Raw genomic sequence first — 10,281 nt, 5'->3', positions numbered from 1 at the left:
ATTGGTCGTGTCGGGTGGTGACGGGCTGAACGACACATTTATATTTACCGGATCTCACCAAAAAAACACATTATGGATAAATGTGTGAATTGTCTGGTGGATAAAGTTGTGGACCATTCCCAAACTACTGCAGGAATACTCTGCAGCTCATTCCTCTCCAGACTCAGCAGAGTGAGTTTAGTTAGACTGTCAAACACACGTGGCGGGATAGAGACACACAGCACGTGATACCATAGCGTGTAAGTTACCATCATCATCATCAAGTTCATGTCATACGTCACATGTTATCCCGTGATCTAATGAACATAATATAATTTCAAAACATAGCGATGAAGGCGTTTTGTTACCGTGACCTAGATGCGTGGTAATTGTAGACGTTTCGGCCCATTGTCCTTCAAATTTACATGGAAAAAAATAATCCGAAATAGGCATCGAAGAGAGCTCGGTGTGGGATAGTCGTGGGATGCGAAGTTGGCTTTTGTGTCCTGGGCCGGAGGGATGGTGTGAGTCAGAGAAGTGAGCGATCATTTTATTGGCCATTCAAGTTCACATGGTTTGACCAGATGGTCAGAACGCATGGAGACCAGGACGAGTCATTTGCAAGCGTGGACCTTTGGTCACCAAAACAACAACAAAATATTAAGGAAATAAAAATCTGTACAAAAAACAATTGCATCACGTGAGGAATTATAAATGATTGCACAAACATGATTCCACGAAATCGCGAGTCGGCACGGGCAGGTGACCTCCAGATGGTACGACAGCACAAGTTCACCGAAATTGTTTATTGACTTGCATAATGACGCAAAGTGTGAGGGGAAATGTTTTCCTGATTGTATGGAGAGAGGCAGTTATATATTTAGTTTCAACATGGATTCCAAAATTAACTGTGGAACGTTGTCGATGTTTCAGCGACTCGTCAGGAGAGTCGGGATATCAAAACAGATTCAGGAGTTGTGCTCTTGGTGAACCAGATGCTGCTGAAATCATGCAGGCATAAAAACAAAATATTTCTTAGATCGAGGGACAGATATGGGAAGGAGGCGAATTCTATGCGTAATGGCTAGTTTGTACTTCGTAAGATAGCTTACACACGACTCTGCCCTCTCCAAGTCTCGCCACGGTGGCTAGGATATGTTATTCTCTCTCGCCTGGCATGCAGGAGGTCGTGAGTTCGATCCAGACCCTGACGCCTGCTATATATTGGGAGTTTTCATGTCTATCTCTCTCATCATCATCACGGTGGCTAGGAAATGTTAACTACCTCACATGGTATACAGGTGGTCGTGGTTGCGAACCCGACCCTGACGCCTATATATTTGGAGTTTGCATGTCTCTCTCCCTGTGGTCGTGTCGATTTTTCACTGCATCCTCCGGGTTTTCTCTCCACATTTAGAATCAACATCACGCGTTTAGAGTATTTTGGTGCTGTACATTTCCGAACGATAAGCCACTTCGTTGAGATATCATTTGTGGCCAGGTCGCTACTGAAAAAGACCGACATAGCTCAGTGGGCCTTACCTGGTAAAATAACGGCTGATGAAAACTCTGTAGTAAGCATTGATTACATTGATTACCGTGGTATACTGATGAGTCCTAATCTTGGAAGAGACAGGCGAACAGTTATATCTTGGTCTCGCTGCTGCCTGTCCGTGTCTCACCATCCCCCACATTGTCTCACCACCCCCCACATTGTCTCACCACCCCCCACATTGTCTCACCACCCCCCACATTGTTTCACCACCACCCCCCAGATTGTTTCACCACCCCCCATTGTCTCACCACCCCCCACATTGTCTCACCACCCCACAGTGTCTCACTACCCCCCCCCCCCCATTGTCTCACCACCCCCACATTGTCTCACCACCCCCACATTGTCTCACCACACCCCACATTGTCTCACCACACCCCACATTGTCTCACCACACCCCACATTGTCTCACCACCCCCACATTGTCTCACCACCCCCACATTGTCTCACCATCCCCACATTGTCTCACCACACCCCACATTGTCTCACCAATACCCCACATTGTCTCACCACCCCCACATTGTCTCACCATCCCCACATTGTCTCACTACACCCCACATTGTCTCACCACCCCCTACATTGTCTCACCACACCCCACATTGTCTCACTACACCCCACATTGTCTCACCACCCCCACATTGTCTCACCATACCCCACATTGTCTCACCACCCCCACATTGTCTCACCACACCCCACATTGTCTCACCACCCCCACATTGTCTCACCACACCCCACATTGTCTCACCACCCCCCACATTGTCTCACCACCCCCACACTGTCTCACCACCCCCCACATTGTCTCACCACACCCCACATTGTCTCCCCCCCCCACATTGTCTCACCACCCCCACATTGTCTCACCCCCCTTTTCCACATTGTCTCACCACCCCCCACATTGTCTCACCACACGCCACATTGTCTCACCATACCCCACATTGTCTACATTAATCGATGCCGATCTAAGACAGTGTTTCTCAACCTTTTTGGCTACTTTACCCCCTTGTTGAATCTATTTTCAACCGAGTAACTCCCTTGCCCGACCCAACATGGCTCTGAAAAATAAATGTATGTGTAGTGTGGTTCAAGGAGACTTGGACGACGTAGTTGGAGGCACACTTTTTTATTAAGTACCAAGTACAGAACAGGCCGGGATGTACAACACTGGAAGGGGTATCGGCCCCTTCACCCGTCTAACTGGAAGGTCAACTCTCTAGGTCACAGCTAGCCTACTCCTAGGTCCTCCACTACCGGGCTAGGGGAGGCTAGCTAACCCAGCCCTGGTTAAGCTGGGATTACGGCACCCTGAGTCCCCAGACCGGCTCTGACAAGAGCATCGCCTCTGGGCTCTCGGGGCCACGCCACTGGCTCGCCCTGGTCGGCCCTGAGAAGGACAGCAATCCAGGGGAGTCCCAGGGCCTATCTAGCAGATCTTCTTTCTTCACTGGTTAAAGCTGAACACACACTGCCCCGAGCCCTCCGGCTCACCGCCTTATATATCAACTCCCCCACTGAGGGGTGGGGCCGCGGGGGATCCCAGCTCCGTGTCAGCCCCCCAGGCTGAACGGTGCGGACATCGCTGTAAGCACCTCCTCGCGTACAGACATAGCCACGCCCAGTGTGTTTGTTTCCCATCCGTAACAACTCTACAACACCCCCTCCGTAACACCTCTACATATGAATTAATGAACGCAAATATTTTCACCGATTGTCCATTTTGTGGAGGTATCCTAACTAGCGAATAACTGCAAGCGATTAAAAATCATCTACGGAGGCTGTGCACACGTGACGTGATTTGTTCGCGCTCGCTGGTTACTCTTGGAAACCGGATTGTTTGCGATCACAAAGTTCAGCTCTTATATCGTTCTAAGTTTCCATATGGATTACAAATATAATCGTAGTTATTTTATATTGACAGATTCATACATAATTGTTCTCCAATGACTCGCATGTATAATATAATTTCACACATTTATAAAAAAAAAATCACCGCACGTACCATCTTGGGACATTGGCCACGCATCCCCAATGGTCAGTACCCCCCCACGCCCCCAGTTAACAACCACTGACCTTATACGAAGCGGCCTCATTGGTGCAGCCCAGCTGGTCCACCGGTGATTGGTTAGGGGCCGTCCATAAATGATGTCACGCACCTGGGGGGGGGGGGGGGAGTCAGACATTTGTGACGATATGTGACGATTTGTGACGAGGGGGGTTGAGAAATGTGACGTCACATCAAAATGCGCAACTTTAAATAAATATAGACAACACGTTCTACTTATGGGAACCTCATTTGCCAGTAAAAATATGATAATTGGTTTTTTTACCCTTCTATCTGGCAACAAAACTGACACCTTTTTTACAAGGAGTCATGTTTGCATAGACCGCAATACCTGCAGTCATAATACAAACAAAAGAACGTAACTCTGATAATGTGCACTGTCCTTGAAGTTGATTGGTCCACACCCGAGACAGCTTTCCTGGTCCAACCCATGTGAGACTAAGCTCTAAGGAAAGCTGTCTCGGGTGTGGACCAATCAACTTCAAGGACAGTGCACATTATCAGAGTTACGTTCTTTTGTTTGTATTATGACTGCAGGTATTGCGGTCTATGCAAACATGACTCCTTGTAAAAAAGGTGTCAGTTTTGTTGCCAGATAGAAGGGTAAAAAACCAATTATCACGTTCTACTTAATTAAATATACTTTTTTCTCCTACAACATCAGAGTTTTCTCCTACAACATCAGAGTGCAGCGGCACATTAAATACGCACTACAATAATAATAGTTGAAAGCGATTTGAAGCATGTTTTATATTTTTTTTGTGGGGGGGAGCAGAGCTTTGCGACGTCATATTTGAGGGGGGGGTTTGACTTTTTGTGACGCCGTTTAACGAGGGGGGGGGGGGTCAAAATCGTCCACAATCGTATGACGTCATTTATGAACGGCCCCTTATCCTGAACCAGGCTGAGAGAGAGAGAAAGCTGTGCCGTTCGCAATGTGCAGCAAGGGGAATGCATCTGCCACAGTGGATCAGCGGGAATACTCTGCAGCTGATTCTGAGACAGGCCCAGATACGTCAGTTTAGTTAGACTATCAAACACGGTTAGCTTCAAAAGACTTTAAGTTTGTGATACAAATCCAAACTTTAGTTTAATATCTAAAACAACCATGCGTATTACACACACGCTGTATTAGTATTGTATTATTTGCTCTTGCGTTGTTGAAGGAAAATGTAATTAACATCGTCTTGTATCTAATATGACCTTTTTGCCAGTATCAAAAAATTTGAAAAAATAACAATAGGTTTACCTTTCGATTTAAAGCTTTCGTGACTGCAGGGATTCATCTTCTTGGTTCTTTCGGTAAAGTCACGTAGAAGGGAAGTAATAACATAATAAAAATATAACATAATAAAATGAAATAATTCTCACGACGTTTCGGCTACAACGCAAGCAGCCGTCTTCAGGTGAAGAATGAGACACTACCAAGCTAGGAGCTTATATATAAACTGTGGAAGAGCGCCTTAACAAAAAGAATGTGCATATGAAGAGGAATTTAGCATATGCATGGCAAATGCGTAGGAGGTGGGCGAGGGGGGTTTCAAACACCTCAGCCGTGGTAGATCATTGTTACAACTCAGTCGGCTCACATGACATTGACTTCTCCAAGACAGAGGTTCTCTGCAAGCCATCTGGCTATCATGAGAGATTCGTTCATGAGGCGATCCACATATACAAACACAGAGACAATTTTAACCGAGAAGATGGATTCTGGCTTAGCAATCATTGGAAGGACGTAATAAACCATTTCGATACACATTAGGGTGGGTAGAATAATACATAGTGTTATGTTGTGGTTTATAGTAATACAGTATATAATTTAATGTTGAGTTTATCTATGGCAGTATATAGTACGGTATATGCTCGTGTGATGTAAGAGAATAAAGTTTAGATGGAAGCATATTATATAATTTTTACGACGTAGAATTGTAATGTATTACTTGCTGTTAGTAACTTAGCTTATTGTAGAGTATAGTAAGTATACTGATGGTGCTATGCAGTTTATACTTTAGTTTTTTATGTAGTTTATACTTTAGTTTTCTACGTGGTTGTTTAGTAACTGCAGCTACATATCATTAACATTCCTTTCCTTTGTTAATGCTACTCCCTGCACCCCCCCTTGGTGCTGCTGATCCTGCATAATGCATGGGCATAATATGACTTTGAAACCCCCCCCGCCCACCTCCTACGCATTTGCCATGAATATGCTAAATTCCTCTTCATATGCACATTCTTTTTGTTAAGGCGCTCTTCCACAGTTTATATATAAGCTCCTAGCTTGGTAGTGTCTCATTCTTCACCTGAAGACGGCTGCTTGCTTTGTAGCCGAAACGTCGTGAGAATTATTTCATTTTATTATGTTTTATTTTTATTATGTTATTACTTCCCTTCTACGTGACTTTACCGAAAGAACCAAGAAGATGAATAGGTTTACCCTTTCTGTCAATAAAACAGGAGGTGTTAAAATGTTCACACACCAAATATAAACTTTTTGCAAGGCATCAAAGCTGCATACGTGTTGTAAAAACAAGCAAACAAACGTGATTGATAATATATGCAGTCTTTGAAGTTGATTGGCCTATACCAATGTTTTTGGTTCTCGGTGACCATTGGATTACATTATAACCGTAGTTATTTTTAACGAGCGGATTCATACGTGATTAGTCACCAATGACTCTCATGTATTATATAAATTTCACACGTTTATAAAATCACCTCACGTACCCTCCCTGGGAAATTAGCAACATAACCCCCCCCCACCGCCCGGATGAGAACCACTGATCCTAGACGAAGCGACCGCATTGAGCCCAGCCGAACCACCAGGCTGGTTTTCCTGTACCAGGCTGAGAGAGTGAGAGTACTGTGCTGTTAGCACTGTGCAGCTGGAGGAATGCTTCTGGCACCGTGGATCAGCAGGAATACTCTGCAGCTGATTCTGAGACAGGGTCAAGTATGTAAGTTTAGTCAGACTGTAAAACACGGACGGCGGCAAATACTTTACGTTTGTGATACAAATTCCACCTTTCGATTAATATGTTAATTAAAAATGCTCATAGACACACTGTATTAGGTATTGCATTATTGCTCTTGTGTTTTTAAAGGGAAATACAATCAACATTATCGTCTTGACCCGTGCACATTCTCACGGATGTGCGATATATATATGAAAAAAAAAATGAAATCCAAATGTTTTCACCTGGAAAAAAGCCGCTAATGGATCAACTCGTTTGTAAGCAGCACGCCCTGGGTATAAAATCGACACATTGGAGAGCGAGTACGCGTCAAACACTGAAACAAATACAGTATTTTAAAATTGACAATAATGTCAATTGCACGGCACGGCCACTGCACAGTGTTTGTTTGCTCTCGTAAGTACGAGGAAGAACCAGACGATCGGGAAGGCAGCAGCAGCAGCCATGCGGCGAGGAGCGGGCGCTACCATCAATTACCCAAGCTTTGCGGTCCTCTGTATATTAAAAACAATCGGCCAACTGAAATCGTGTTTACACGTGCGATGAAACCGGAGCACCCAGAGAGAACTTACGTGTGCGTAAGGGGGCAACATTCTCCTCCCATGGATGGCGCAGTTAGGGTCCACAATTTGGCTGCGGAAGCAGTACCCGACTTACGAACGCTTGCACTTACGAACCGGCATCCATGAAATATTAAAATGAAGAAATGTTGACTTAAAACACGAACTCGCGCTTGCAAACTGAACCACGGGACTCTCACTAACAGCACTTGCCCCAACAGCCTCGTACTCGTTGGAGTGTGTCTCTGTGCGTGCGCAATCCTGACGACTCATTGCCAAAATCTTGACTTAAATCTTTCATGACTGCAGGAATTCATATTCTTTGGGTCTTTCGGTAAAGTCACGTAGATAGGTTCAAATGAATAAAAATCAAATAATAATAAAAACCACGACGTTTCGATCACAACACAAGCGATGACGATCGATTGTGTTGTGATCGAAACGTCGTGGTTTTTGTTTATTTTATTGTTTTATCAATTTGAGACTATCTACGTGACTTTACCGAAAGACCCCAAAAATATGGACTCATTGCCACCTTCCGACAAGCAACCCAGCATCAAAACTCGAGGTAAGTGAACATAAAAGTGATGTTTTTTATTTGTATTACTTTATTGTACGTTTCATTTACTATACAGTATTTTTTTAGAGTGTTACATACAAATATAAAATATCTTATCATTTATAATTTCAAGAATGCTTCCCTTTCTTATTGAACCGTGACACATTTCATAACAATAATCGCATGGGCATTTAAGTACAGTACATTGTGTTCCGACTTACGAACGGTCTCAGGAAAGAATGATGTTCGTAAGTCGACTGCCCGTACCACCTACTCCTGGCAAACCCGGGTTAGGGCCCTTCCTAGACGTCCTCCACAGTGCTGGACAGAACAGGCCACGTGCATAGGCCACCACCGCTCGACTAACAGTTTGCATCTACGCAGTGGATAAATCACACCTCGTTAAAGCACACATGTGCATCGATCAATCGTAAAATGTTTCACCGCCGCTGCATATAAAATGCACTTCAGATTGTGAAAAACAAGAATTGTAGAATAATATGTGTGCGTGTCTATTAAGCTAACTAAAGTCTCTCCCAGATCGCGTGTTTGACAGCCTGACACGTCTCACGTATCTGAGTCTGGCACAGAATCAGCTGCAGAGTATTGCCGGGAGTTCCGAGCGCACACGGCTCTGGGTTCATGCGAGTGAAATGATTTTAACTGAGTTGTGGCCATGTAACGCAAACTCTGGACCATGTGAACGTATTTCTTACACTGGTGGTGCACGGTATTGATTTAAAAAGAAGACGTTTTTTTATATTAATTACTTATTTACACGTAATTCGCAACCCCGATCGGAAAATATTGCGGGGTGGTTGTGATGCATCAAAATCAGTTATTGTGATGTCGAAGCGGTCGGAAGACGAATGTTTATATGAGCAGCTGAACACAAAGCATCACAGTCTGGTGCTGTAGAGCAGCACCCATCCGTGTTCCAAAGGCCCTAGACTAGGTAGGACGGTTTCTCGATTCAACGGGAAACAAATCAATGGTCAATGTTGACCTTATTTAGCAAGCCTTAGTAGACTGAATAAACCTTCGAATCGCGTAAAACTTGGCGACAGGGTTAATTAAAGACTGATACACAGATTTGAGGACCGGTGTGTTATGCTGCACTGGTGTACCGCGAATACCTCCATATAGTAACCCACTGTAGTCTGCACTTCAACAGGTGATTTATTTTCTATTTGTGGCGAATGACAATACGTTCAGCCACTAAATATAAACGTCGAGGTCTGTCAGTCAAGAGAGAAGTTTCAGGGAAAGAGTTTCTGTAGTTTTGCTTCTACTCCATTGAAGGAGCACAGACTACAGTTGTTTAGTTATCACGATCTATCGTTCGGGTTGCATGACCATAATCGCATTATTGTGGTTCATATTTCAATTTTCCAATGTTTGGGTCTCGAATAGGAGGTATTTATTCTGGACATCGTGTTGTTCCCCCGTTTATTCGCCAGAGTTTTTCCGGTTCTGGGAGGAGACGCTAGGATGGTGACAGCACCGATCCCTGAAAGGGAAATCGGGACGAGTCGAATCAAATCGGAGGAACAGCACAACTACACGAACTCTTGCCAGAAGCCCTCTCTCTCGTGCCTCATAGACCGACATTGGCATTTAGTTACTGAACATATTGCTGCCATAAGCAATAATAAAGATCTGAGTACCGTCTGTTCTCCTAAAAACGCGGTAGTTGCGTTCCTGAAGAACACCGCGTTTTGGAAACATTGCATTAGAATACATAATAATACATAATATAAGGGTAAAGTACAGTCCGCGATAACACGTAAGATGCGTAACACAGGCTGAACAAAGACTGAGGTTGCACGTCGTAGCATCTAGAAGCACCCAGCACCATCCCAATGCCTTGTGTTGTGATGCTACGCCGAAGCAGCCTTACGCCCACTTATTGCTGCTCGCGCTGCGACGTAATTCCGCTCACTCATTCGCGTTATATTAAATTCGCATCTGCGTTATAATAAAATGTGTTCCCTAATACATTCATCGCGGTATATCCAATTCACATCCGCGTTATAATAAAATGTGTTCCCTAATACGTTCATCGCATTATATCCAATTCGCATCTGCGTTATAATAAAATGTGTTCACTAATACATTAATCGCGTTATATCCAATTCGCATCCGCGTCATAATCAAATATGTTCCTTAATACATTCATCGCATTATATCCAATTCGCATCTGCGTTATAATGAAATGTATTCACTCATACATTTATCACGTTATATCCAATTCGTTTACGGGAGAACAGACTTTACTTGTTCTGTCCTCGTTGCACGTGATGCTATGCGACTTAGACCGATAGATAAACACCGTCCCAACAATGTTACGCGCGGACAGAATTACCTTTTAACCTTTCTGTCACATTTATTGAACACAACTCACATGTCTTTTCTAAAGTTCAATTCGAATCGGCAAATAACATCCAATATATTGGTCGGAACCGGTGTGCAACTGAAATTAACAAAACCGATAACAGCATTTATTACACCCTTGAATACTGGCCACGTGTTGATTTACACATCCATTTTGCAATGTGGAAAGTATACAACGTTACAACTCGGGCAAACAATGCACAAGT

Source organism: Lampetra planeri, chromosome 58 (genome assembly GCF_965212315.1).
Source record: "Lampetra planeri chromosome 58, kcLamPlan1.2.h2, whole genome shotgun sequence".
Classification (NCBI taxonomy): Eukaryota; Metazoa; Chordata; class Hyperoartia; order Petromyzontiformes; family Petromyzontidae; genus Lampetra; species Lampetra planeri.
Note: the sequence above shows the minus strand (reverse complement) of the source record.